Genomic DNA, 26,819 nt, shown 5'->3' with positions numbered 1-26,819 from the left:
GCTGTATACTGTAAGGCAAAGGCTCCAATATGCCATCAGTTTTTGGATGCTCATCAGCTTCTAATAAAAGAAAGAAAAAAGATAGATTTGAAACTTTAGGAAAACATACTTTGAAAGAACTGTAAAATACATTCTTGGGGGATGTTAAGTAGCTGGGTTGAGAATAAAACACCGTCCCATTTAGCTTCTGGTAGAGAATGTGAAAAGCATTTTTGTCTTTTTAGAAAGTTCAAAGCCAAATAATTTGGGATAATTGCTTGAGCATCTGGAAATACCAACTCTTTCATTACTTTGGTCTGACCTCAGAGAGATGCAAACATACATGGGAGAGCCCATCAACTTTTTCATTGTTTATGTGTCCATGCTTACACAGATAGAAAAGTCATGAGCAAAACCGAAAGTCGTTTGATTTATTGCAGTGGCTTATGGAGGGTTTATGGGTATTTTTTTCTTTTCTTCTGATTTATGTTACCACTCTTCCCATGATTTCACAATCACATTTTCTCAAATGTTTCCTGCATGATGCTTCCTCTACAGCCAAAAAGATCCACTGTTACATAAAAACAGTTGTGGGGCAAGTAGGTTCTTGACCAGATTTGTGTGAATTCTCCCTAGAGCCCAAGATGAGGATCTTAGGATAAAAATAAAGACTCTCAGCAAAACCAAATGCCTGATGACCTTATAAATAAGTGATAAAGGAGCAGATGAACCACTGGATTTCAAATCTAGCTGCGCATCAGAATCAGCTGTAGAGTTTTAAAATTACAAATTTAAAACTACAGCTGCTCAGATTCTTAGGCATTGTGATTCAGTAGCTCTGGGGGAGGGGTCAGACATCTGTATTTTTTCAGATCTCCATAGACCACAGTCAGGAATGAGAATAGGAAAGTTCTTAGGCAGAATAGACAAGTTCTGGAAGGCATCACGGGAAAGTTACTTTTCATCTTATATCCAAATACATGTTTTGGCCTTTTTTTATTTTTAGCATGGAGATGTATTTATAATAATAAACAGTATAAAAACAGTTTAATTTGCAATACATATGATTCACAATCACATATACATCAAAATTTGTTCTTACTATGGGTCCCACAAATACCTGTGTTCACTGCTCCTCCCAGAACAGCTGGTAGATGCCTTCTAGTTCTATCCCTTTGACATGCAAATGAAAAATACCCCTTGAGAATTGGTCCTGAAACAAGGCTGTATGTCAGCATCACCTGAGAAGCTTTTTAAACTATAGATTTCCAGGCCCCATCCCAGGGGGATCTAATTCACAATATACAAGGTGGATCAAAAATCTGCATTTTTAAAAGGCTCTCCAGGGCAATGCAATAGGTTCAGTTCTATTATATTCAGTTCTATTATGTTTAGACAAGGCCACCTTGGGGGAGGGGGGAGCAAATTCAGCAGTTCCATATCAATCACTGATATCTTAAGAGTAGGAGGATACAGGACAGATTTGGCCATAGTCAGAGGAAGGAGAGGGTGTATAGGAGGGTGTTACATTTAGGAGGTGTAGGGAAAAAAGAACATCCACAGACCGATTCTCTCACCCCCAGTCTTGCTAGGTTCTAGCCAAAACCTTGCACTGAACAGATTTTGACTGCATCTTTTACCTTTTCAGACCTCCAAGTTATAAAATACAGTGAACTCAGTTGCCTTTCAATTGTTTTGGTCTTTGGGACTATTTTCAAGTAAATAATATATGCAGGTCATGACATTAAAATGAGAAGCAGAACACACTAAACCGTAAGTTCCCAAGGGCGAGGGCAAGGCTTGAAATCTCTTGCAGTTCCAGCCATGCCTACAGAGAGCTTGGTAGATGCCCAGTGAAGGTCAATTGCTCACAAAAATCCAACAAACCTCCTGGTTTTTACTTCAGCTCCTCCTTTTGAGTGCATTGGGACAAATCATTCAATCAGGACCTCAGGCTTTTTTCTGGCACATCAACAAGAATGTTTCTTGAAAAACTTTGAGGACAGATCCCTGCCCCCGTGAAAGTTGCTACAAAGTGGAAAATTTGTTAAATGTAATAGAATCTGTTCTAGACATGATTACAGTAGAATAAGATATGGGGAGTCTAAAATAAAAATAAATATAGAAAAAGTCCAGGATATTTTTTGCAAAATCCTGGAGAACTTGTACAAGTTGCACATGAAAGGTATTTAGTGATTTAAAAAGCTAGTGAAACTATTCACAATAGTAATATGATATAAACATGTCACAAGACAGTAGCAAAGCTTAGAAGAATTTCTTTAAGCCAACATTTTAAAGACATATTTACTTATTCAGACATATTTACATCTGTATCGATACATTCAAACAAGATTCATAAAAAAATATGTATGAAGGTAAGACTTAAATGACATTTACTTTTGCTTTTGAAATGGAGATCCCTCCCTGGCCTTTAAGCTATTTGGTTCCCAATAACATCTTTTCTTTCAAATTCACTCACTTGGTTTAATTTTTCTAAGTGCCTTTCTCCACTAGCTTTCAAATAAATTATTTACCCCTCTGAAATGTTTTAAACATCACCCCAGCCAAAGCTGATGTAAGTGAACCCGGAGGAATTGACAACACACAAAATGAAAGGTTTTTTTCTTAAATGGGGCTACAGAAAAACAAGGAAAAATTGATAGAAGAATAACCTTAATTCTCCATTTCCAAGGAGGGGAAATGAGTGCAAGGCAAACTGGAGCAGGATGACATTTTCCTAGATTTTTCCTTTTCTACCAGGAGTCAAAATGTAGCATGCTCAGTGCCCGTTAAAAAGAATAAGTTGCTAACTTACAAAAGTTAATTGTTATATAGAAAAGGGTTAGGGTATTTTGTAGAAGAAAATATTGCAACACTATACAGTATTTAGTGTGATTGAATTAGCATATAGGATTTAATTTTAAAAACTTAAAAAAACAAAAGGCATTAATTCCACAAGGTTTCATTTTGTGGCAAATGACCAAAGACACAAAAGAATGAACTGTGATTTTTCTCAGGTCCATAAAGCAAGAATGAAAATTTTTGGACTTTGACTTTTACCTTAAAATAAATGCAGAAATGAGGACAGCTTTGGCCAGAAAGGGGATTATGTACTGTGTTCCACCTAGATTTAGAAAAATGCTCCTAGAGGATGAACAATAAACCTTTTAAGTCTCTCTCACCGCAGCTGTACGCAAAGGAGCAAGAAAGATGTAGAAAACACAGCAGAGGCTGAGAATGAACGGAGTAGTTTCTTTGCGGAAGCAAGTGTGGGCGAAGCAACGAGCTGGGATCTGTTCCCACAAGAATGTTTATATCTTCATTAAACCAGAGACTCCAGCCAAAGAAATACCTCCAGAGACTAGGAATCAGGCTTCTTTTTAATGCTTTAGCTTTTAATGAACTACTAAAGAAATAAAGTTGATACAGGAAGAGAGAACCCACCTTATTTTCCTGCCCTCAGACAACAGATCCCTGGTTTCAGAGTGAGAAGTGATCTTGGAATTCACAAACTTATTTCATCACTGAGAAAACTGAGGCCCACAGGAAGTTTTGCTAATCGTCTCATCTCCCCTCAATGCCCCAGCGTGGTCACTTGCTAAGACCCTTCTGCTTGTTACTTGCTCAAACACTGGTCTGGAGCCCTCTTAGAATTCTTAGATTCTGGTCAGCAGAGTCTTTAGATGAATTAACAAACCACCAGTAAGCCACTTACTTCCTTTTACATGCACACGCATGCACACGCATGCACACGCATGCACACACATGCACACGCAAGGACAAAAACTCACTCCCAAAGGACAAAAGCAAGAACGGATCCCTCACCTAAATAGCAGAATGACAAGCAATCACTACAGGGCACGTCAACACAATGGAGTTACTATAAAAGCACAGGATTCGAGACTCCTGCTGTACAGAAATGTGAGAATGAAGTAATACCCAGGAGGAAAAGGCAGTTTAAAAATTCTCTTTATTTGCAGTGGAGAAACCTGACATCCATCAACGGTGATAAGTCGTGTCGATAGGGCGACTGTTGGTCTGATGTGATGAAAATGGCACTCTTCCTCCATGGCCTTTCCCCAAAACGTTTAACCCCAGTCTAATCACAGAGAAAAGATCAGATGGATCCCAACTCAGAGGCATTCTTCAAAATACTCGACTGGTACTCCTCCAAACTGTCAAGGCCATCAAAAACAAGGAAAGTCGGAGACACTGATACAGCCAAGAGGAGTCTAAGATAGACACAACCAGCTGCAATGTGGCATCCTGGATGAGATCGTGGAACAGGAAAAAGACATTAGATAAAAAACTAAGGAAATCTAAATGAAGGATAGACTTTAGTTAATAATAACGTATCAATATTGATTTGTTATTTATAACAAATGTACCACACTAATGTAAGATGTTTATAATAGGGGAACCTGGGTGCAGAGTATATGAAAACTCTATACTATCTTTGTGATTTTTTTTCGGTAAATCTAAAACCATTCTGAAACAAAATGTTTACTTAAAACATTTTATTTATATAGTACATATACTGGTGCTTCTGGAGTCAGAAAGATCCATTTATAAGTCTAGTTTCTGCTTATTAATCATATAGCCCTGGACAACTGCTGCCTTCATTTTTCCTTCTTTCTCTCTAAGGGTTGTAGAAACTGAAGGGGATCCAGATATTTCATCTGAAATGTGTCGCTTTGGCATAAGACTTATTTTTATTATTTTAAGCTAAAGGCAATTGAAGAACAGCAGACATAAGAAGAGCTCTCTGCCCTCTCCCTCTCTGCCTAAAAGTAGGGCATAAATTCCCCTTCACAGAAGTGACGTAAATTTCCATTTGTAAAGGTGCTCCTCCCTCCCATCCCAGGAAGAGAACCAGCATAATCATTGGAGAGGGCACCTGGAGTTGGAGCCAGCATAGCAAATCTTACTCAACCACCCTTGTCTTCTGCACAGTCCTCAGTCAACTTACACTTTACTGTCCTCCAGAGCCCCAAACACCACTTTCCTTTATCTAATCACTTCTCTGCGAGTTATGATTCCCTGTTAAAATAATAGATAAGCCCCCAAATCTAACCACTTCTTCGGGTTTTCACATCTTTCCTGTGAAGTCCCCATGCATATAGACATATTAATAAAATCTGTCTGCCTTTTCTCTTGTTAATCTCTTTCGTCAGTTTAAATCAGAACTTGTCCTTGTTTCAGAACATAAGAGGATAGAGGAACAGTTTTTGTTTTCCCCAAATCAAGTGAGATCAATAAACTATATGTGGGATTGTAGCTAATGATTTGGAAGCTTCAAATTATTTCTTAGCTATATAATGATAAGTACCTTCTTTAGAATTCAATAGAGGAACAGTTTTTGCTTTCCCCTAATCAAGTGAGATCAATAAGCTATATGCATGATTGTAGCTAATAATTTGGAAGCTTCAAATTATTTCCTAGCTATATAACTGATAAGTACCTTTAGAAATCAATCTCTTCATCTTTTAAAAAAGTTTATTTGAATTTAATTTAATTAGCATATACTGTATCAGTAGTTTCAGAAGTAGAATTCAATTTCCTCATCTTTAATCTAGAGGTGATCATAGTACCTTTATCGCAAAGAGATGTTGTAAGCAATAGCTGAGATGATGCTGGTGGAAAATGTTCAACACAGTTCAGGACACGTGGGCTGTTATTATACACAGCCCCTGCTGCATAGTTGACCCTCAGTCAAAGATTAATCCTTTTTCTTGGCTCTCCTGGTAGAGACACAGCAGGGACAACATCTAGCTCCTAGCTTAGCTAGTTTAAAAAACACATTTTATCTATCCAGTTAGGTGTGATCAGGCCCAGGGAAACTGAGTCATCCTAACCAAACTTTCAGGAGATGAGCTCACAAAGCAGCAGGCTAATGTATTAGGTTTCTTGGGAAATACAGTGGTCAAAGAGACTGTGTCTGGCTGTGAAGCTGGTTCCTCCCAGTTGGAACATCCTCTGAGGCTCACCTCAGGTTCAAAAGCCTGCCCCAGAAGGACTGGGGTGGGATGCAAAGAATGTTATCATCTCAAGGGAGTATGTAGCCAGCTTGCAGTAATTTATGTTCCTAGTCCACTGTTAGAAGATGAATCATGTCCCCTCAAAGTTCATTTGTTGAAGTCCTAACCCTTAGTACCTCCAAGCATAACTATTTTTGGAGGTGAGGCCTTAAAGAGGTAAGTGAGGTAAAAGAAAGTCATTAGGGTAGGCAGCATTCCAATATGACTGTTGTCCTATAAAAGGAGGGGATTTGTATACAAACAAGCAGAAAAGGAAGATCACAGAGGGACACAGGGAGGAGGAGGCCATCTGCAAGCCAAGGAAGAAGAAACCAACCCTACTGATTTTGATCTTGGGCTTGTAGCTTCCAGAACCAGGAAAAAAATTAATTTCTGTTGTTTAAGACACCCAGTCTGTGGTACTTTGTTACGGCAGCCTTCACAAACTAGTACCTACCCATTAGAGAGAAACACCTAGATGGCCTGCCACAAATTCTATCTCCTGTCTAATTCTCTTTTCAGCTCTCCTTCTCAAACTGTAAGTATTGAGACATGTTACAATTTATTTGTATAAATAAAATACATGTCTAACAAGTAGACATACTTGTATAAATTGATTTGTATAAATAAAATACATGTCTAACAAGTAGACATACTTGTATAAATATTTATTTGTATAAATAAACTTATTTATATGAATACGTACAAGCAGAAAATCAGAATCCCTTGTTGAAATTAAGAAAATACTCCAGTATAGAGCTTGCCAAAGTTGATTAGTGTACAAAAAATGATTCCATAGTAAAATACATTTGGAAAATACTACATACTATAGCTTCTCTTCGAAATTCACAATCTACATCAATATATCAAAGTTTCTGAGAAACCCTATGAGAGTGAATGTGTTTCAGTATTATTTAATCCAGAAATTGTTTCTAATAGGTTTCTATTTACAATTCACTTTGAGAAACATAGCTCTAGGGGAATGCTTCCCACTTACCCATCATCACTTAAATGTGTTATTTCCACAGGGTCAGTTAATGCCATTCTTCTTATTCTCACAGCCTTTGTTTTTTCAGAGGGCGATGTTTCTTGGCTATCTTCCCAGATTCTCAAACTTTGCTCACGCAGTATGGAAAAATAAAATTCTCCTTGCGAAACAAGGTAAAGAGGAAACAGAAACCATTTGAGCTAATGTCATTATCTTGTTACATCAGTTAACTCTGAAAGTTTTCACAGGAACCTAGAGAATACAAGAAGACAAGAGAAGACAAGAAGCTCTCAATGGCAGCACCCGGCTGGCTTGGATGGTGGAGTGTATGATTCTTGCTCTCAGGGTGGTAAGCTTGAGTCCCATGTTGAGTGTAGAGATAACTTAAAAATAAAATCTTAAAAAAGAAAAGAAAAGAAAGAAAGAAAGAAAGAAAGAAAGAAAGAAAGAAAGAAAGAAGAAAGAAAGAAAGAAAGAAAGAAAGAAAGAAAGAAAGAAGAAAGAAAGAAAGAAAGAAAGAAAGAAAGAAAGAAAGAAAGAAAGAAAGAAAGAGAAAAGATCCCATTTGATGAAATGTACTTTTTGAAGAGCCATCTTTTCTGAGGCTTTCTGAGGCTAGTTGTGGCGGATATTTTTAAGAGCCAGATAAATAGAATAACCAGCTGGGAAACTGTTACCCATGTGATACTGAAAGGAAATGAAAACTTATCCTATCTCTGGACATGGTCAACCTGAGTTTTATCTTGATGATAAGAGAAAAGTTAACCCAAAATCATTGTTATTTATAACTGATTTTTGTCTTGCTTCTTAGCCAGCTGGCCAATAAAATAATTATTCCTTTTTTGGCCTATTCTTCACCTTCATCTCTCTTAAGATCCTGATTGTCATTTCAGATTCTACACATGGGGAGACAGCAGCTTCTGAAAAAAAACAGATGACCAGCTTGAGAATGAATAATGAAAAATTTATTTTCTAAAAGGGGTGAGCCAGGATATAACTTACAAACCTGCTGAATTCCTCAGTGGAATTACAAGTAGAATTAAAGAAGGTGCCAGAACATTAGAATTGAAAGAAAAGGGCAGCCCGGGTGGCTTAGCTTCTCTCTCTCTCTCTCTCTCTCTCTCTCTGTGTGTGTGTGTGTGTGTGTCTCATGAATAAATAAATAAAATCTTTAGAAAGAAGAAAGAAAGAAAGAAAGAAAGAAGAAAGAAAGAAAGAAAGAAAGAAAGAAGAAGAAGAAGAAGGAAGGAAGGAAGAAAGAAAGAAAGAAAGAAAGAAAGAAAGAAAGAAAGAAAGAAAAATGATGACTATCCCATACAACATCTACCCCCTCCCATTTTTCTATTAATAGAAATGGAGACTTGGGACAGAACTATAAGGGAGGGTGTGTGGTACCCAGCAAGAGCAGGCACAGTCATGGAGAGCTGGCTTCCACTCAAGCGAGGCTATTTACCAGCTGGGGAACCCTAAGCCATCAGTCAACCCCTCTGTGGAACCTGCAATCATTGGGGCGCCTGGATGGCTCAGTTGGTTAAACATCTGCCTTCAGTTTAGGCCATAATCTCAGGGTCCTGGGATTGAGCCCTGGGTGGAGCTCCCTTGCTCAGTGAGGAGTCTGCTTCTCCCTCTCCCTCTGTGTGTGCATGCTCTCTCTCAAACAAATAAAATCTTTAAAAAAAAAAAAAAAAAGAAGAAAGAAAGAAAGAAAAAGAAACCTGCAATCTTTGCTGCTGTGCCCTCCTTTATGGGTGGTTTCTTTCTTTCTTTCTTTCTTTCTTTCTTTCTTTCTTTCTTTCTTTCTTTTTAATTTTATTTATTCTTGAAAGACAGGGAGAGAGAGAGAGAGAGAGACAGAGACAGAGACAGAGACAGAGACACGGGCAGAGGGAGAAGCAGGCTCCATGCAGGGAGCCCAACGTGGGACTCATCCAGGATCTCCAGGTTCACGCCCCGGGTTGAAGGCAGGCGCTAAATCGCTGAGCCACTTGGGCTGCCCTTATGGGTGGTTTCAAGGAGTAAGTAAGATCAGGTGAGTTCATAACTGGGTGACTTCTGCATGAGAGGTTACAATGAAGTCATTTTCCTGATGTGTTTTCCTGAAATTTATGATAACTTCAACTCTTAAATTAGGAGATTTTACTTGAAAATCTTGCCATTGGTGACAACATGGATGGACCTAGAGGATATTATGCTAAGTGAAATAAGTCAGATAGAGAAAGACAAATATCATATGATTTCGCTTATATGGGGAATCCAAAACACAAAACAAACAAAATCAAACAGATACAGACCCATAAATACAAAGAACAAACTGATGGTTTGCCAGAGGAGAGGAAGGTGAGAGGATGGCTGAATAGGTGAAGGGAACTGAGGTACAAACTTGCAGTTATAAAATAAATAAGTCACAGGGATAAAAAGTATAGCAGAGGGAATATAGTCAATAATATTATAATAACTTTGTATGACAGATGGTAATGACACTTAAGTAGTGACCATTTCCTAATGTGTATGAATGTCAAATCACTATGTTGTATACAACTGAAACTAATATTGATGTCAACTATACTTCAATTAACAACAAATTGGAAAAAAAAAACAACAAATTGGTTTTCCATCAAATTTTTGATATTTTGTATAAATAAATTTATTTGTGGAATTATAAACAAGCAGATAATTGGAACCTCTTGTTGAAATTAAGAAAACAAGGTCTTTCTTTCTTTTTTTTTTTTAAAAAAAACAAGGTCTTTCAATATTGGGCCCACATTCCCACACACACAAAGCTCAGAAGCATTCCCCACCTTCCATGGAGCACATGCTCTCCAGGTTACATCAGTGCCCACCCCTATCCATTTGTTAATGAGCCTTGTGTAGTACAGAGAGGCTTTGGATTTCTTAGCCTCTGTAAAAGAGTGAGTTGCGATATTGGGAATCAGGGCTTCTGCATTCCAACTTCTTCCTGGACATAATGTATCATTTCTTTACACTAAGGTTGGAGTTTGAATTTATCTAAAAATCCGTAATCCCTGACAACACTGAACTTAACCTGATTCCTGTTCTTCTGGAAAATGGAAAGGGTTAATCTTCTCAACCTTTTGTTTCCTGAAATCCTCCACCCTTCTGTGTTACTAGAAAGGACTCCTATAAAGAACTACCCTTCCCCTTGGATAAAATATGTAGACACCTCCTTGTTTACCCATGAGAAAGCCAGATACAGACCCTTCAAATTCCTATTCTTTGCCTTGTTAAAAAACAAAATTCAGTTGAGTAAATTTGAAGATCTATTTGGCTTTATTCAACAATTCATGGATTGGGCAGCATTCCATCTAGCAAATAGAAAATTGCTCCAAAGAGTTGTACAAATTGGGAGATTTTTATAGGTAGACGTAGTTGGGTCAAGGATGTTACTAGCAAAGAATGGATTGTTTCAGGCAAGGTCACCTTCCTTTGGAGGATGACAGGGGTCTATCAAGCAGATTTCCTCCCTAGTGCTGACCAGGAAATTCCAGACCAACTGGGTAAGATAATATTCCTGGAAAAGGCTGAAACTGGAGTTAGGTCAGTTATGAAGTCTCAGTTTGGTGGTGCAGTCTTGCACAAGTGACTCCATTTTAGGGCCTGTTGTCTCTTTATTAGTCTCAAAAATGATTGGATGAATTGACCCTTCCCCAATGTGGGAAGAAAGATTTCCTCTGCCCTCAAGGTCCTTCTAGCTGGGCAACGAATCAAATTGACACGAGACAGATTAACAGAAGAAAATATAATTTAATTCTGCATGTATGGGGAATCCACACAGACATGGAAATTTCAAAGATACTCAGGCCAGGGGATCCCTGGGTGGCGCAGTGGTTTAGCGCCAGCCTTTGGCCCAGGGCACGATCCTGGAGACCCGGGATCGAGTCCCACGTTGGGCTCCCGGTGCATGGAGCCTGCTTCTCCCTCTGCCTGTGTCTCAGCCTCTCTCTCTCTCTCTCTCTCTCTCTCTCTCTCTCTCTCTCTCTCATGTGTGTGACTATCATAAATAAATTTTTTTAAAAAAAGATACTCAGGCCAAATGAGTATATATGTCATTCTGATCTAAGGAAAAGGTGGCAGGGGTCTGGGACTTCAAAGGGAAGGAATGCAATTTGCAGAAAAATGAAAAAGAGTAAATGTTTGATAAACAAGTGTTTGCTGGGCCACTCAGAAGCAATGGGACACAGAGAACTTTGATCAAACAGGCCTTGCTAGGTTCCTCCCTATCCTGCCTAATTCATGCCATAAGGTAGTTATCTAGTTATCTATGGTGATAGTTCTCTTTCTGGAGCAGGTTGTCTATCTAAATTCTTCTAGGCAATTGTGGGGGAGCAAAAAGTTTCTTCCTGAGTCTTTGGAGCCTTGATTGTTTTCAGTTCAGCATAATCTGCAAGCCAAAGTGACCCATCTTAAGGGAGCCCACCCTTGGCCCCTAACCACCACCCCCTCTCCCCCCCAAAAAAAACCCAACTAACTAGACACGGATATAAATTATTTCTTGATCAGCTGACTGGCTGGAGCTTCCCCTGAAGATAAAGGCAACTCTACTCTCTGTGTCTCTCATGAATAAATAAATAAAATCTAAAAAAAAAAAAAAAAAATCACCCCACCTGTAACGAGCCTACTCTTTCCTATAAGTCTTAGGGGAAAACCACTCTGCAGAGATACTGTGATCTTGACATCTAGAAGGCTGTTCCTATTGCAACATTCTGAGTAAAATCAATTTCCTACCTTACTTATTCAGGTTTATTTGCCTATGACACACTGGTTCAAAGTGTATGGGCTCTTTGCAAAGAGCATGAATCCTAGTAAGCATTTCAGACATGACTGAGTCACTGTGTTGGACAGTGGCTGAGTGTTCCCCCAGCTTAGGGGCTGTTGTAGAAAGGGATGTTCCAAAGAGGCAGGGAGGGAGAGCAAGACAAATCTGGAGATATTTTAAAGAGAAGACTGAAAGGTGTGTCTTTGTGATGGGCAGAAAATTCTCTAGAAGTCATTTTGTTCACTCAAGACAATTTCATAAGCTAAGATTTAGCTTCCATCTCCATTTCATCTCACCCCACCCACTCCCTGAAATATCTTTGGTTTCCTCTCTATGGTGTGTCTTACATGCCACCTCCAGTTACCTAATCAAAACCCAGCCCTGATCACTGCATTGATCTACTCAAAAGACTGTGGCTTTCTCCATTGCCTTTGGAGTCAAGATCAAAATCTGTCCTGTGGCACAGAAAATGCTTCACAATTTGATCCTGTTCTGTCTCTCTGTAGCCGCCTCCCACCAATCCTCAAGCAACACCCTCCCCCAATACAACAATACAAATGAAGCATCCAAATTATAGCAGGCATCCCAGAGGAAGCCTGATCTCTATGTCCCATAATAGAACTTTGGCAGGCCCCCAGGAGCCCTGTTTACTAAGGAACAAGTGGCCCTGAGAGAAATAGGGGAAAAAACAATGTTGGAGCTCATGTTAATCCCAGGAACCTGGCATTAAGGCTGTCCACTGTGAATGGCACACGGAATCTGCTGGCTATTAAGGGAGAGAGATGGCTGTGAGGGTTGGAAAAAGAGCATCATGCTTCAGGGAAAACCAGGCACTAACTGAAGGACAGCCTCAGGATATCTGATTCTAATCTCTCAACATCTTTGAGCTGTTTTACAACTTTTGCATTTGATAGTAATGCAAAATGTTCTCATGAACATGCAAATTTTGTCCTGATAAAGGTCCAGTTGATTTCCCCAGCCCCTGTGGAAAAACCTGTTTGCTTCCATTTACATATTAATTTCAATATTTCTCTTTTTTTTATTTTTTAAAAATATTTTATTTATTTATTTATGGGAGACAGAGAGAGAGACAGGCAGAGACACAGGCAGAGGGAGAAGCAGGCTCCCTGCAGGGACTCAATCCCAGGACCCTGGGATCACGCCCTGAGCCGAACTAAGGTAGATGCTCAACCACTGGGCCACCCAGGCGTCCCAATTTCAGTATTTCTGATCTATAAACACATCTGTTACAAAGCCTGCCTGGTTCCTTCATTGGTTAACGAGTAAAATTAAACCTTTAATATATATATATATATATATATATATATATATATATATATATACACACACACACAATTGATCTTTGAACAACACTGGGGTTAGGGGCACTGACACCCACAGTCAAAAATCTACATTCACTTTGGACTCTATCCAAAACTATACTCTATCCCAGAAGCCTTAGGATAACAAACAGTTGATTAACACATATTTTGTACGTTATATGTATGATCTACATTATTCTTAAAGTAAGTAGAAAAAAGAAAATGTTATTAAGAAAATCATAAAGAAGGGACACCTGGGTAACTCAGCGGTTGAGTGTCTGCATTTGACTCAGGTCGTGATCCTGGGACCCCACAGGGAGCCTACTTCTCCCCCAGGAGGCTGGGATTATGACTTGAGCCCAAGGCAGACACTTAACTGATTGAGCCACCCATGTGCCCATGCTTTTGATTTTTAATTATCTTTTAATGGAGGGTTAGATGCTGTCTGGTCCTACCCCAAATTCTTCCTTATCTATACAGGGACAAGTTGTCTCAGCATCTTGAGGGAGTCACAAGAGGTTAATGTCACCATTCCAGAACTTAAAAAATGACATCATGTAAGAAGACCTTCTTCCTCTTAAGAGCAGCTCAGCAGACACCGACGTCAACAGGTAGAGGATCTGTGCGCAGGTAAGTCAGCAGTGGGGCGGCAACAGCAGTCAGCTCCTGAGCCTCAGCAGCAGTGGGTTAAGGACAGCTGTGTCTAAGGACGCTGACAGACATCACACCCAGCCAGGGAGAGAAGGGAGGCCTGGAGGCCTGGAGGCCTGGAGGCCTGAGGAATGGATGAGCCTAGGAGCTCAGTGGACCTCAAACCTACAGAGTTTTCTTGTTGTCATTGTTAAACCCATATTCTTTGAATATCCTCCTTAAGGCAGACATGGGGTTGGGGAGGGAAGAAAGGATTAGGTTACTTTGGTGTTATATCCAAGGAGTTCTTGTGATCTAGTACTCATTATTAAAGAATCTGGGGATACGAGGTTATGTAGGAAAGCAAATATATTGTAGATAATACGCTCTTGAGATGCCCATCTGTTGAGCTTACCCAAGCACACTAGTATCCACACCACTTAGTTATCAATCAAAGACTGTGGTCAGTCTCTCATCGGCTGTCAGGGACCGTAAATGTATCTGCCATTTTCGGATGACATCTGTGACTACAGAGATGACAATGCAATCAATTTCAAAATGAAATTGCAAATCTTCTGAAAGATGTGGGTGTGTGAAACAATGAGTCTGACATTGGAGAAGCGTTTGAATCATCTGCAAAGCCATGACAGGCAGGAAGAGACAGTTAATAACAGAGGGGAAAAAAACTGACCAGATTTGGCAGACATCGTAGGTGACTCATTCAACATCTCCCACCCCTTCTTTTCCTGCCTGTCTCTACTTTGGAGGCTGGAAAGCTGAAATAACCTTTCTTCCTGTCTTTCCTGCACCCACCAAGAACCAGACTGCCCAAGTTCAAAGCTGGCTTCACCTCTTCCTAACTACGTGATCCTGAGCAAGTCATTAAACTAGCTTTCCCTCAGTTTGCTCATCCATAGAATGCATCTGCCTCGTGGAGTTGTTCTGAGGCTTAAATGAGTTAATATATGTGAAGCCCTAAGAATACTTCCTGGTGGAGAAAACAAAAATGCTAACTCAGGGGTGTACCTGGCTGACTCAGTCAGTAGAGGATGCAACTCTTGGTCTTGGGGTCATGAGTTCAAGCCCCATGTGGGGCATAGAGCCTACTAAAAACAACAACAACAAAAACACTAACTCAAAAATATATCTGCACCTCTATGTTTACTACAGTATTATTTACAATAGCCAGGATATAGAAACAACCTAAGTGTCCAGTGATGGATGAAGGGATAAAAAAGATGTGAGATATGTGTATATATATATATATATATATATATATATATATATATGCATGTGATATATACACAGAAATGGAATACTACTCAGCCATAAAAAAGAATGAAATTTTGCCATTTTCAATAAAAGCAGATGGACCTTGAGGGTATTATGCTAAGTGAAGTAAATCAGACAGAGAAAGATAGCTACTATGTGATCTTACTTCTATGTGGAATTTACAACAACAACAAAGATACCAGGCTGATAGATTTGAAGAACAGATTGATGGTTGCTAGAGGTATGGGACAGGCAAAATGAGTGAGGGGAGTCAAAAGTTACAAACTTCCAGTTATAAGATAAATAAGTCATGGGGATGTCAAGTATAGCGTGGTGACCATAGTTAATAAATCTTAAAAATTCTCATTACAAGAAAAAAAATTCTATAACTGTATGTGGTGACAGATGTTAAGCAGACTTCTTGTGGTGATCATTTCTCAATATATACAAATAGTTAATCATTATGTTGTCCACCTAAAACTAATATAATGTTATTTGTCAGTTATATCTTAATTAAAAACAAACAATAGAAAAGAATAGTTCCTGGCAAGTAGCAAGTGCTCAGGAAGGGTGACCAGGAGTCTAATTGATCTAGAAGTAGGGTCACATGCATGTACACCTCTTGGTGTGGAGGTGAGGAGACATGATTAATAGTCCCATAGACTGCATATTTTCGAGGTGTGATTGGCTGAAGCAAATTCTGGATGCTGGGTTGGCTAAAACACTAGAGGTCCACCAGCTGTGCTGAATCACCGCCAGCCCAGGGTGATTGTCGTTAAGTCAGGCACTCACCAGTGGCCCAAGGAGAAGGTATGTAACACCTGGACAGTTGAGTTCCAGACTCATCACCGCTGCACCCTTGGGAGGCTAGTCCAGCACCAGACAAATTTGGAAAATTATTTTCTTCCTCTCCTGATATTCCTTTTACCTTTTCCTATGCTTAATTTTCTCGTGCGTAATGTTCTCAGCCCTGTATCTATTCACACAAAATTGTGATAAACACTCCTCTCCCATCTGTAATGTTAATCTGGAACTATTTGGAATGCATAATCTTGCCAACATTTGGTTGGCTATACATCATCATTAGCAGAACAATTCTGCCCCCCTTCAGCCACATTTGTCAAGTTCCTACTGTTTTCTTGGCTCCAACTTTTCTGCCTTAGTGATTCTTCATGGTGAGCCCTTCAATTTCTTCCATCTTGCTGACTCTGCTTCCTTAATAGTCCCTCAGCTTTCCTGCCCCCTGACCCAGACTCTTCAGGGACTCAGGCTGGCTTTTGCTCACCAAAGGGCAGTCTGGCTGAATGCATGTCCCCCATTTCTTGGCTACTTTCGATCCCTTGTCTGTTGAGTTTTCCTCTAGAGCACAGTGATGAGTAATTGCACCCAAATCTCTAGCAAAAGCAGTGCCAAGAACTAACAGGAGGCCCTCTGAGCATAAAATTACAATTTCAAGCTGAGGAAATGTTTCTCTAATCATTTCCTGCCTTTCTCAATTCCTTCCATCCCATCTATAATCATCCTCCCTAAAGATAAAAATAAAATAAAATCTGGTTATAGAATTTCTGAACTTTAAACAGATTCATTGAAACACAGGTTGTAAAGATTACATTTTGCATAAATTCCAAATTTGAAGAGAATAGATATGCAATCCCTCTGTGAAATTCATAAAACAGAACATTATTTCATTAATAGGCAGGCTTATTCAATGTAGACATATAAAAAGGACCATGAGGAGTATCCAGCAAAATAAATGGAGCATGGAATAGTGAAGTAGTGTTAGCACTCTAAAATTGAGTCTCTAAAAGCTGCATAAACAGGAAAGTCATGCTGGTGATTTAGAGAAGGGATTTCTCAGTTGTCATTTTGTATGGTCAGTGATACTTTGACATTACCGTTCGAAGGATAATTTTTAACTTAAAATATTAGGGGCAAGCAAACATTTCACAAAAGAAGATATACCAAAGACTTAAGCACATTGAAAAAATGTTCAGCATCATTAGTTATCAGGGTAATACCAATAAAAACCACAATGAGATATACTAGAATGGCTAAAATTAAAAAGACTGACAATCCAAAGTGTTTACAAAAATGTAAAACAACTGGAATTCTAGTTTTCATCTCTGGTGGAGATGAAAAATGGTACAGCTATTCTGGAATACAATTTGGCAGTTTCTTAAGAAACATACTCTTACCTTATAACCCAGTCATTCAACTCCTAGATATTTATGAAGAGAAATGAAATCGAATGTCCACACAAAGATTTATACACAGATGTTCTTAGCAGTTTTATTCATAATAGCCACTAGTTGTAAAGAACCCAAATGTCCACCAGCAGGTAAGTGGATAAACAAAACATGGTATATGCCAAAAGGGATGAGCTACTCATATACACAACAAGGATAAATCTCAAAATTATCACGTGGAATGAAAGAAGCCCAGACACAAAAGATATATATGTATATCCTATATAATTCCATGTATATAAAATTCTAAGCAATGCAAACTAATCCCCAGTGATTGCCTGGACACAGGAATAAAGAGAGGATAGATAGACTGTAAAGGGGCCCAAGGAAATCTTTGGAGGTGAGGAAATATTCTTTTATCTTAATTGTGGCAATAGTCTTATAGGCATGTCAGATCTGTCAAAACTCACTGGACTGTGCACTGTTTATTTTTTATAATTGAAGTAAGTTGATGCACAATGCTACCTTAGTTTTGGGTATATAACATAGTGATTTGACACTCTATACAACACTATTACAAACTATTGACTATATTCCCTATGTTGTTCCTTTTATCCTCTTGACTTACTCATTCTCTAAGTGGAAGCCTGTATCTCCCACTCCCCTCCCTGCATTTCATCTATGACCCTACTCTGGCAACCATCAGTCTGTTCTTTGTATTTATGGGTCATTTTCTGGTTTTGGTTTGTTTGTTTATTCATTTGTTTTGCTTTTTAGATTTCACGTGTAAGTGAAATCATATGGTATTTGTCTTTGACTTATTTCACTTGGGCAGGATTCCCTCTAGCTCCATTGAACTGTGCATTTTGAGTAGGTGCTGTTTATTGTATGTAAGTTATACTTCACTAAAGCTGATTTTTAAAATATCATGGACCGGGATGCCTGGGTGGCTCAGTGGTTGAGCATCTGTCTTTGGCTCAGGGCTTGAGCCTAGATTCCTGGGATTGAGTCCCGCATTGGGCTCTTTGAAGGAAGCCTACTTCTCCCTCTGCCTCTCTCTGTGTCTTTCATAAATAAATAAAATCTTAAAAAAAATCATGAACCAAGTGAAGAATAGCAATCACTATTGCAAAAAGCAGAAAACCTTTTTCTTCTTGGAACATGTCTCCTAAGCAAGTCTTAAATCATTTAAGCTTTGGGTACTATAAATAGGAACAAATGAGGCGTGTCAACACTGAGTTGGTTTACTTCCTGGAAGCCACCTGGAATTAGGCACTCTCAAACTTGGCTTCATTCATAAGCAAAAAAACCCCAAAAAACAACAACAACAAAAAACAATCCTTTTCAGAGTTAAAATAGTTCTTCTATTTGAGTGCCTTAGAGCAAGACACTTTCTTGAAGGGGATTTGAGCAGGGACCTGAAGTTTCTCCAATACCTTTTTCCTATTATGGAAAGGTCCTTCTCTCTCTGGGAACTGAGCTTCTAGATTCAGGAGTAATATCCATGAAGCTGGGAAAGAGTGAAGATGCCCATCACCCACAATATCTAACTGTCCCCTCTCTGCTTCCCCTCTCTCCAGACAGCCGAATAAACCCATATCTGTAAACTGCCATTGGGCATATATTATATATCTAAGCACTTCACACATATTATCTCATTTAATTTACTATAACAACTGCGTATGGCAGATACTGTTGAGATGCCTGCTATACAGATGAGAAAACTAGGGCTCAAAGAATTTATGTGATAAACCCAAGCTACATTGCTAGTAATTAGCAGAGCTGGGATAATAAACCAGACATTCTGACTACAGAGCCATTTTTAAAATTTAAATTCAATTTGCCAACATATAGTATAACACCCAGGGCTCATCAGATCACATTCTCTCCTTCATGCCCATCACCTAGTTACTATCACCCACCCCAACCTCCGCTTCTGCAACCTTTGTTTGTTTCCCAGAGTCAGGAGTCTCTCATGGTTTGTCTTCCTCTCTATTTTTTTACCACTCAGTTCCCCTCCCCCTTCCCTTATGGACCTTTCGCTATTTCTTATATTCCACATAGGAGTGAGACCATATGATAATTGTCTTTCTCGGATTGACTTACTTCCCTCAGTGTAATACCCTCCAATTCCATCCACATCAATGTAAATAGTAGGTATTCGTCCTTCCTGATGGCTGAGTAATATTCCATTGTGTGTACACACACACATGCACACACACACACACATACACACACACACACATCTTCATTATCCATTCATCTGTCAAAGGACATCTTGGCTCCTTCCACAGTTTGGCTATTACGGACATTGCTGTTATGAACATTGGGGTGCAAGTGTCCCATTGTTTCATTACATCTGCATCTTTGGGATAAATACCCAGTAGCGCAATTGCTGGGTCATAAGTTAGTTCTATTTTTCACTTCTTGAGGAACTTCCACACTGTTTTCCAGAGTGACTGCATCAGCTTGCATTCCCACCAATAGTGTAAAAGGGTTCCCCTTTCTCCAGATCCCCACCAACATTTGTTGTTTCCTGTCTTGTTAATTTTAGCCATTCTCACTGGTATAAAGTTGCATCTCATTGTGGTTTTGATTTGGATTTCCCTGATGACAAAGGATGTGGAGCATTTTTTCATGTGCTTGTTGGCCATGTGTAGGTCTTCTTCAGAGAAATGTCTGTTCAAGTCTTCTGCCTGTTTCTTGACTGGGCTATTTGTTTTTTGGGTGTTGAATTTGATAAGTTCTTTATAGATCTTGGATACTATAGATCTGATATGTCATTTGCAAATATCTTCTCTCATTCTGTAGGTTGCATTTATTTTTGTTGCCTGCTTTGCTGCACAGAAGCTTTTTATCTTGATGAAGTCTTAATAGTTCATTATTGTTTTTGTTTCCCTTGACTTTATAGATATGTTTTGCAAGAAGTTGTGGCTGAGGTGGAAAAGATTACTGTTGTGTTCTCCTCTAGGATTGGATGGATTTTTGTCAATATTTTATTTATTTATTCATGAGAGACACACAGAAAGAGGCAGAGGAAGAAGCAGGCTCTTCACAGGGAGCCTGATGTGGGACTTGATCCCAGGACTCCAGGATCACAACCCAAGCCAAAGGCAGATGCACAACCATTGAACCACCCAGGCACCCCAGATTTTAATGGATTCTTGTCTCACATTTAGATCTTTCATCCATTTTGAGTTTATCTTTGTGTATGGTGTAAGAGAATGGTCTAGTTTCATTCTTCTCATGTGGCTGTCCAATTTTCCCAACACCATTTATTGAAGAGATGGTCTTTTTTCCTTTGGATATTCTTTCCTGCTTTGTCGAATATTAGTTGACCATAGAGTTGAGGGTCCATTTCTGGGTTCTCTATTCTGTTCCAATGATCTATGTGTCTGTTTTTGTGCCAATACCATACTGTCTTAATGATCACAGCCTTGTAATACAGCTCGAAGTCAGGCATTGTGATGTCCCCAGCTTTGGTTTTCTTTTTCAACATTCCTCTGGCTATTCAGGGTCTTTTCTTGTTCCATACAAATCTTAGGATTATTTGTTCCAATTCTGTGAAGAAAGTCCATGGTATCTTGATAGGAATTGCATTGAATGTGTAAATTGTCCAGAGCCATTTTTAAACACCCTACCTCCTAACATGGAAGTCCATGGAGTCGATATTTGTTCAGTGAAAACAACCCTTATTTTTGCTAACTAGAGTTAAGTCACACCTGGGGTTAAGCAGTCCCACTGTAAACCAAACTCCGGTGCCCTGGGCTTTGCTGTTGCTTTGGCCCCTTGTGGGGAGGGAAACTGGTCAAAGGAAGGGAGATACATGCATCCACAGAGGCTTTCTTGGCTGCCTAAGTCCCCACACAGGGGATGGCCCACACTTTCCTGAATAAAGCCAGATCCAAGAAGGGACTGATAATCCCAGGAGGACGTTTCTCACTCTTTGTGTAGAAGCCATAGCCATTTTGCCATGAACATTTGTTTAAGAGACATTGTCTGGATACACTTACAGAGTCCAGCTCCAGGTCAAATTTTATATGTGATTTTTCAGGCCCAACAAAGCAACTATAAAGGTTCTCCCTGGCAGGACACACTGGGGAAGCTGCCCTTCCTGACCAGCCTTGCCTTATGCAGACCTGTATTCCTAGCACAGGTGCCTCCATTTGGAAGTCTACTTACAGAGAACTGAACAACTTTAAAGACACTTTTCTCCACTCTGACTCAGCACTCAGTGCTTTTCCGCTACTTTCTTGCCTCCTTACATCTCTACCCTCGGCTCCACAAAATTGCCCAGAGCTTTTATCTGGGCTTCCCTCGGTAGTGAGATGACCCTTCCAACACTCCACATCTGCACTGATCCACCTGCCCCTCAACTGATGTATTATTCCATGGGGAATGTATTATTCCACTGGGGAGTTGGTGCTTTCTATGGTTTAGACTCTCACCCCACTGCAGTGACTATTGCTTGACTATTTACTTCTGTTTTACTTTAATGGGCTACTTGGGCACCTGGCAGCTCAGCTCTCTCAAGTTCAGGTGAGCTACTGCAACTCTAATCTCTAGAAACTCTGCCCTAAAGACACATTGGCCTGGTGTATTCTCTTACACCATACACAAGAAGATCATACCTATCTTCTGATCAATCTTCTTACACCCAGTTCTTCCATCCCTTCCTCTTTATTATGAGGCTTTGCATTCATCTTTCTTTTTAATTCCTGCCTCTCAGGGCCGTACATGTGGCTAACTCAATGCCCAGATAGTGCTATGGCTCAGCTTTCAGACCTGACATTCACATAAACAACTCTCCATGGGTGGTAACAGACATCCCTCCCCCTCACCTTGGAGAAATCCTGTTGGCAGTGACCTCCTACTGGGAGAGTGTAACACAGTAAGTAGTGAGGTCACCCACAGCAGCAAGTGATGATGACTACACTTGAGCTAGTGTGTATCCTAGAACTTTTGGGGGAGAGTGAGGCTCTGTGAGTTTCTGGTATGATTTGGCATTATGTGGGACCACTAAGTAGAGGCAGTTGTAAGTGACTAAAGTCTCTGAATATCACTGCAGAGGCAACATCCACTTCTCAGATGAAGTTCCTCAGAGTCATGAACACTGGTTATTTCACTTTGTATCCGTGGTGCTAGGTGTAACTCAGTAAGTGGCTGCTAACTACATGAAACAATCCATAAACATATGTTACTGGCCCACCGAAGAAATTGGACTTCTGGAATATTGTCACATAGCAACTTAATTTTGCTTACCACTGTCACTATAAGTTTATCTAGTGGCACTAGTTCTCCCCCTGCCTTTGTATAAAAAGTCATGCAGGTCCTATGATTTTTCTGTTTACTTCTTAAGTCACAAACCCAGTCTCAAATTCAGTACTTAACTACATTTAGGCCAAATTAAAATTCAAAACTCCAACTGTGGCTTATAGTTGAACTGTTCCTCTTGGGTATATGGTGCCCAGGCCAGCTGCAGACAGGAAGACTCAGTTTGGGGAAGAGGCTATTTTCTCTCTTGTTTTCTCTCTTGCTCCTACCCTGCTGATTTCTGCCTCCTTCACTTCATCTGCTGTGGTTTCTGATGTCTCCAGGGTCTGAGGGTCACAGGAGAGTTCTGAATTGACTGGTTCTGTCATCTGCTGGCTCCAAGCTTTCTGAGTCAGAGAGATGTTTAAAGTAGATGCTCTTTCTCATAGATATTTTGTGGGTTCTTTGGAGAGCTCTGCTCCCCCTCAAAAGAAAACATAGACTCTCCAATTTGCAGCTATGTTGCCCTAGGTGAATTCCATTTTATTCTACTGGTTCTTGACCTAGGATTCCAGCCCCTAGGAATCCAGCCAGATTTTTACCTCCTATCAGCTCTGTTCGCCCCTGCATGGATCTCTGGGGTAGAACCTAAGATAAACCCATGCCAGCTCTCTCTTATGTTATGACCTACATTTGGTCATAACATAAGAACACACAGAAACGTGTTCTTAGCCTGACAAAGTCTGCAAGTGATATCTGGTCCCAACCTAACACCCCTACATTTGGTCATAACATATGACCTACATTTGGTCATAACATAAGAACACACAGAAACATGTGTTCTTAGCCTGACAAAGTCTGCAAGTGATATCTGGTCCCAACCTAACACCCCTCCTTTGCTCACCACCAGAGCTATTGGCCATCCCACTTTCAACACTGAGGTTCACTTCCCAGTACACAGTTGATCCTGGATCACTGTGACCCAACTGTCAGGAGAGCCTCTACTGGCTCTCCTGGGGCCTCTTGCATTGGGTTTGTGAGGAGGGCCTTCCTGGCCCATCGGCTAGGATCAGACTCCCAGTGAACCCATAATATTTTTTTTGCAAAAATCCATTTCCTCATGTGTCTCTTATCTCTACTCCCTTCAATCCTTCATATGCCCTTGATGTGGGTGAAGAGTTCAAGAGTCTGGAACACTTTTCTGCTAAATCCTTTGGAGGCTTGCATATCGGAATGCCGTATCTATTATATATCTGGTGCCTCAGCAGTTCCACATACATCTGAAGGAACTGAAGCATAAATGATATTAAACTTAACATAAAGTTAATTTGCCTGCTCAGTGAGGAGAAAAGTGGTTGAAGAGCTGTAATGGCTCAATGCTCCCAGATGGCTCATATATGTGCCCTGACAGCTTCAGGGGTACAGAAGGGGCCCCATGAACATGAAGTCAGCTTTTTGTAGATGGAAAATCAGAAGAGTTTCCTTCAAGGGGAGTGTCTAATGGCCATGGCCCAACAAAGACAGCTAGAATGAAATGATGAGCCTCATCCTATAGCCTCCATGGCCCTGGCCACAGAGAACTTGGGGTCTTCTGACAGTGTTTTCTGACAGCCCTTGTGGGAATGGTAGTAAACCCATATTGAATAGAAGTGAAAAGTCCAAATTAAACTCCCCTCAGGAGGTCAGGGAATTGAGGGAGGTTGTAGGCAGCTGGGGCTGACTTTAAGTTTGATAACTGATAACAGAATTGATAATTCTGCAGACTGTTGGGCAACAGAAGTCATTATTGCTGCTGAGGTTCAGAACATGCTACCCCAAAATATAGCACCTTGGCATATTGAATATTTTAATGTGAAAGAGTTTGAGAAAATGGCAGAAGCAGGAAGGCCATTGTGACATTCCACTCACCCACCCCACCTCACCATCCCCACTCACCCCTGTTGCCCTTCTTTCCTCGAACATATCATAAAACCCTCACATGAGAGATGTTTTCTTTATACAGGGGGAAAGGAGCATCCTTATCTCCAAAGACAAGGGAACACTGAGAAGAATCCTGACAAATGGCCTTACTAAGTTTCCTCCACTTCATTACAATTACCTCATACTCCTAGCCTATTATATTTTTATATGACTGTTCACTCTTCATCAAACCTAGCATAAGAATACTCAGGTCTAACTGTTTCTTTGGATCTTCATTTTCTTACAAAGGCTCCCATAAAACTTATATTAAATAAATGTATATGCTTTTCTTCTGTTAATCTGCCTTCATCAGTTTAATTTTCAGACCCAGCCAAGGACCCCAGGAGAGTAAGGAAAAATTTTTTCTCCTTTTCACTGCTTAGGATTTCTTTCTCTCTAGCAGAGTATGCAGTACAGGATCCAGAAAAATAAGACCTATAGGAAGATCCAGGGCCTGGCTTTTCCTGGGATCCTTGCCCATCCTCTAGGTTCAGGAAGTGGGTGAGATCATTAAGAAGGAAACCAGGAGGCTCTCTTTATTTCTGGAGCCCAGGACCTAAGGAGCCTTTTCTTGCCTCCTTCCCATCTAAACCACCAATCAGAGCTATCACCCCAAAACACCTCATGCACTAACAATCTCCTATGGCCCTTTGCCAACAAGAATTCAAAGGGTTTGCCAAAAAGAGCCTCACTAGCTTTCATAACATCTTTACTTTTACAAAATTCCTAACCACCCATCAAACCCTCCTTTTCTCCTTTTCTGGGGAAGAGATAGAGAGGAAGGATACAACAGCCACCCCTTTGAGCCCAAAGGGGCTATTCTATCTTCTTCCTGTCTTAACATACAGCGTGGTTCCCAAGATCTTATTTATGAAGGTTGAGATGAAGGGCAACAAAGACTTCTGAGACATAAAACTTTTTTAGTTTTGGCCAAGATGGAAGTGAAGGTTCAGGCTGGGAAAATTCTGAAAACGAAGTTCAAGGCATGGGTATGGGACATGAGCACAGGTGTCAGAAAGTTGCAGAAAAGTACTTTGGATTTTGACCAGAAGTTGTCACTCAAGCCTGAGGTTAAAAGGCCTGGCTTCCCCCAAAGATTAGAGCTGGGAAAATGGGTGAAATATTTCAGACTGATGTATTATCCTGCCTAGCTGAATTCTGTGACTCTACCGAGTTGCTGTACAAGACACCTAGAGACTCTTCACCCATAATATGCTGATTTGAATGACTCAGCCAGAAGCAAAGCAAAGGATCCCAAAGAAATCCCAGACTGTGGGACTACATGAGATCTTTGAAAGCAGTGTAGAGTAGAAACTCTTTCATTTGCTTGATTGTGAAGAGGAACCAGAATTACTTTACGTGGGAAAGAACCTTTGATAATTGTGTGTCCAACTCAGACCTATTTGTGTCAGATGTTTTTTAAAAAGACATGCCTTTAGCCTTCATGGGCAAACAGAGGAACTATATCCATTTTTTCTTTTACTAAGACATAAATACTATGTAAAAATACAAGATTAAATGACACGGAGTGGCAAGTGAAGTGTAATCCATAAGGGTTTGATTTCAGATTAAAATTCCAGTTTACCAATGTTTATACTAGGATAATATACTCCCAATGAAAATCCTAACCTTTCAGCTTCTTTGTTACAATCTGATTTTCACCTTTTTTTCTCAAAATCTCTAGCTGTTTGAAATCTAACAATCATCCCTTGACTGTTTATTTCCTTAGCATGTTCTTCATAAATGTAAGACACTTGTTAAGAGGGAAAAGGGAGATTCTGAAATTCAACTTCTGTTCAGAGGGTTTCTAATTCACAGTAAGATAATTGCAAGGACTAACAACTAATTTATCTCATAATTTAAATATTTTAAAATGTAACTCATTGTGTGTGTTGGGGGCGCGGTGAGGGGGGTGGCGTATGCCTGCATCTTTCCCATGAGACTTGCTACTCCCTGAGGTTTCAAAGGCAGATTTTGAACAAGTTGAGCTGTGTGTCAGGTATTCTCAGCAGGCCAGCTCTGGTAGGAAATTGAGTTCCTTTCATTCAAATGAAAAATGAATCCAATGCCTTTTAATGGGATCTATATTCAATTAGTCAACAAATGGAAGGAAGAGTCTACCAGTGAACACATTCCAGACAACAGAATTAAGTTAATTTACTTCAACCTGATACTACTGTTTTCCTCCTAGAACACAGGATAAAGTATAGAAAATTCTCAAGTTTCCTTTAATCTTCACAGTTCTTTCCAATTTTGTCTGTGCCTGAAAACATAGATGCCCTTTGTATGATTGTGTTACCAAATGTGATTCTTCTTTCTTAAATTGGAAGAGACCTTAATGCAAGTAACTCATTATTTATCATTAGCCCTCAGCCACAACAAAATGCCTTTCTGCATCTGCACAGAGCTCTGTCACCAAAAGGCCAATTTATTGTTCAA

General features: G+C 39.9%; 1 long non-coding RNA gene across 1 annotated transcript in view; it reads right to left on the bottom strand.

Moving 5' to 3' along the window:
- Nucleotides 1-3,931: 3,931 nt before the first annotated feature.
- Nucleotides 3,932-26,819, bottom strand: part of LOC140598214 (uncharacterized) — a 106,733-nt gene continuing 83,845 nt past the window's right edge. The window contains exons 3-4 of the long non-coding RNA XR_012000398.1: nt 6,994-7,144; nt 3,932-4,245 (exon numbers count right to left, since the gene is read on the bottom strand). This is a non-coding gene — a long non-coding RNA (uncharacterized lncRNA). The remainder of the gene's footprint in view (nt 4,246-6,993; nt 7,145-26,819) is intronic.

The sequence above is a fragment of the Vulpes vulpes genome, chromosome 3, assembly GCF_048418805.1.
Source record: "Vulpes vulpes isolate BD-2025 chromosome 3, VulVul3, whole genome shotgun sequence".
Taxonomy (NCBI): Eukaryota; Metazoa; Chordata; class Mammalia; order Carnivora; family Canidae; genus Vulpes; species Vulpes vulpes.
The sequence above is the reverse complement of the archived record's forward strand: the minus strand, read 5'-3'. Positions and strand labels throughout refer to the sequence as shown.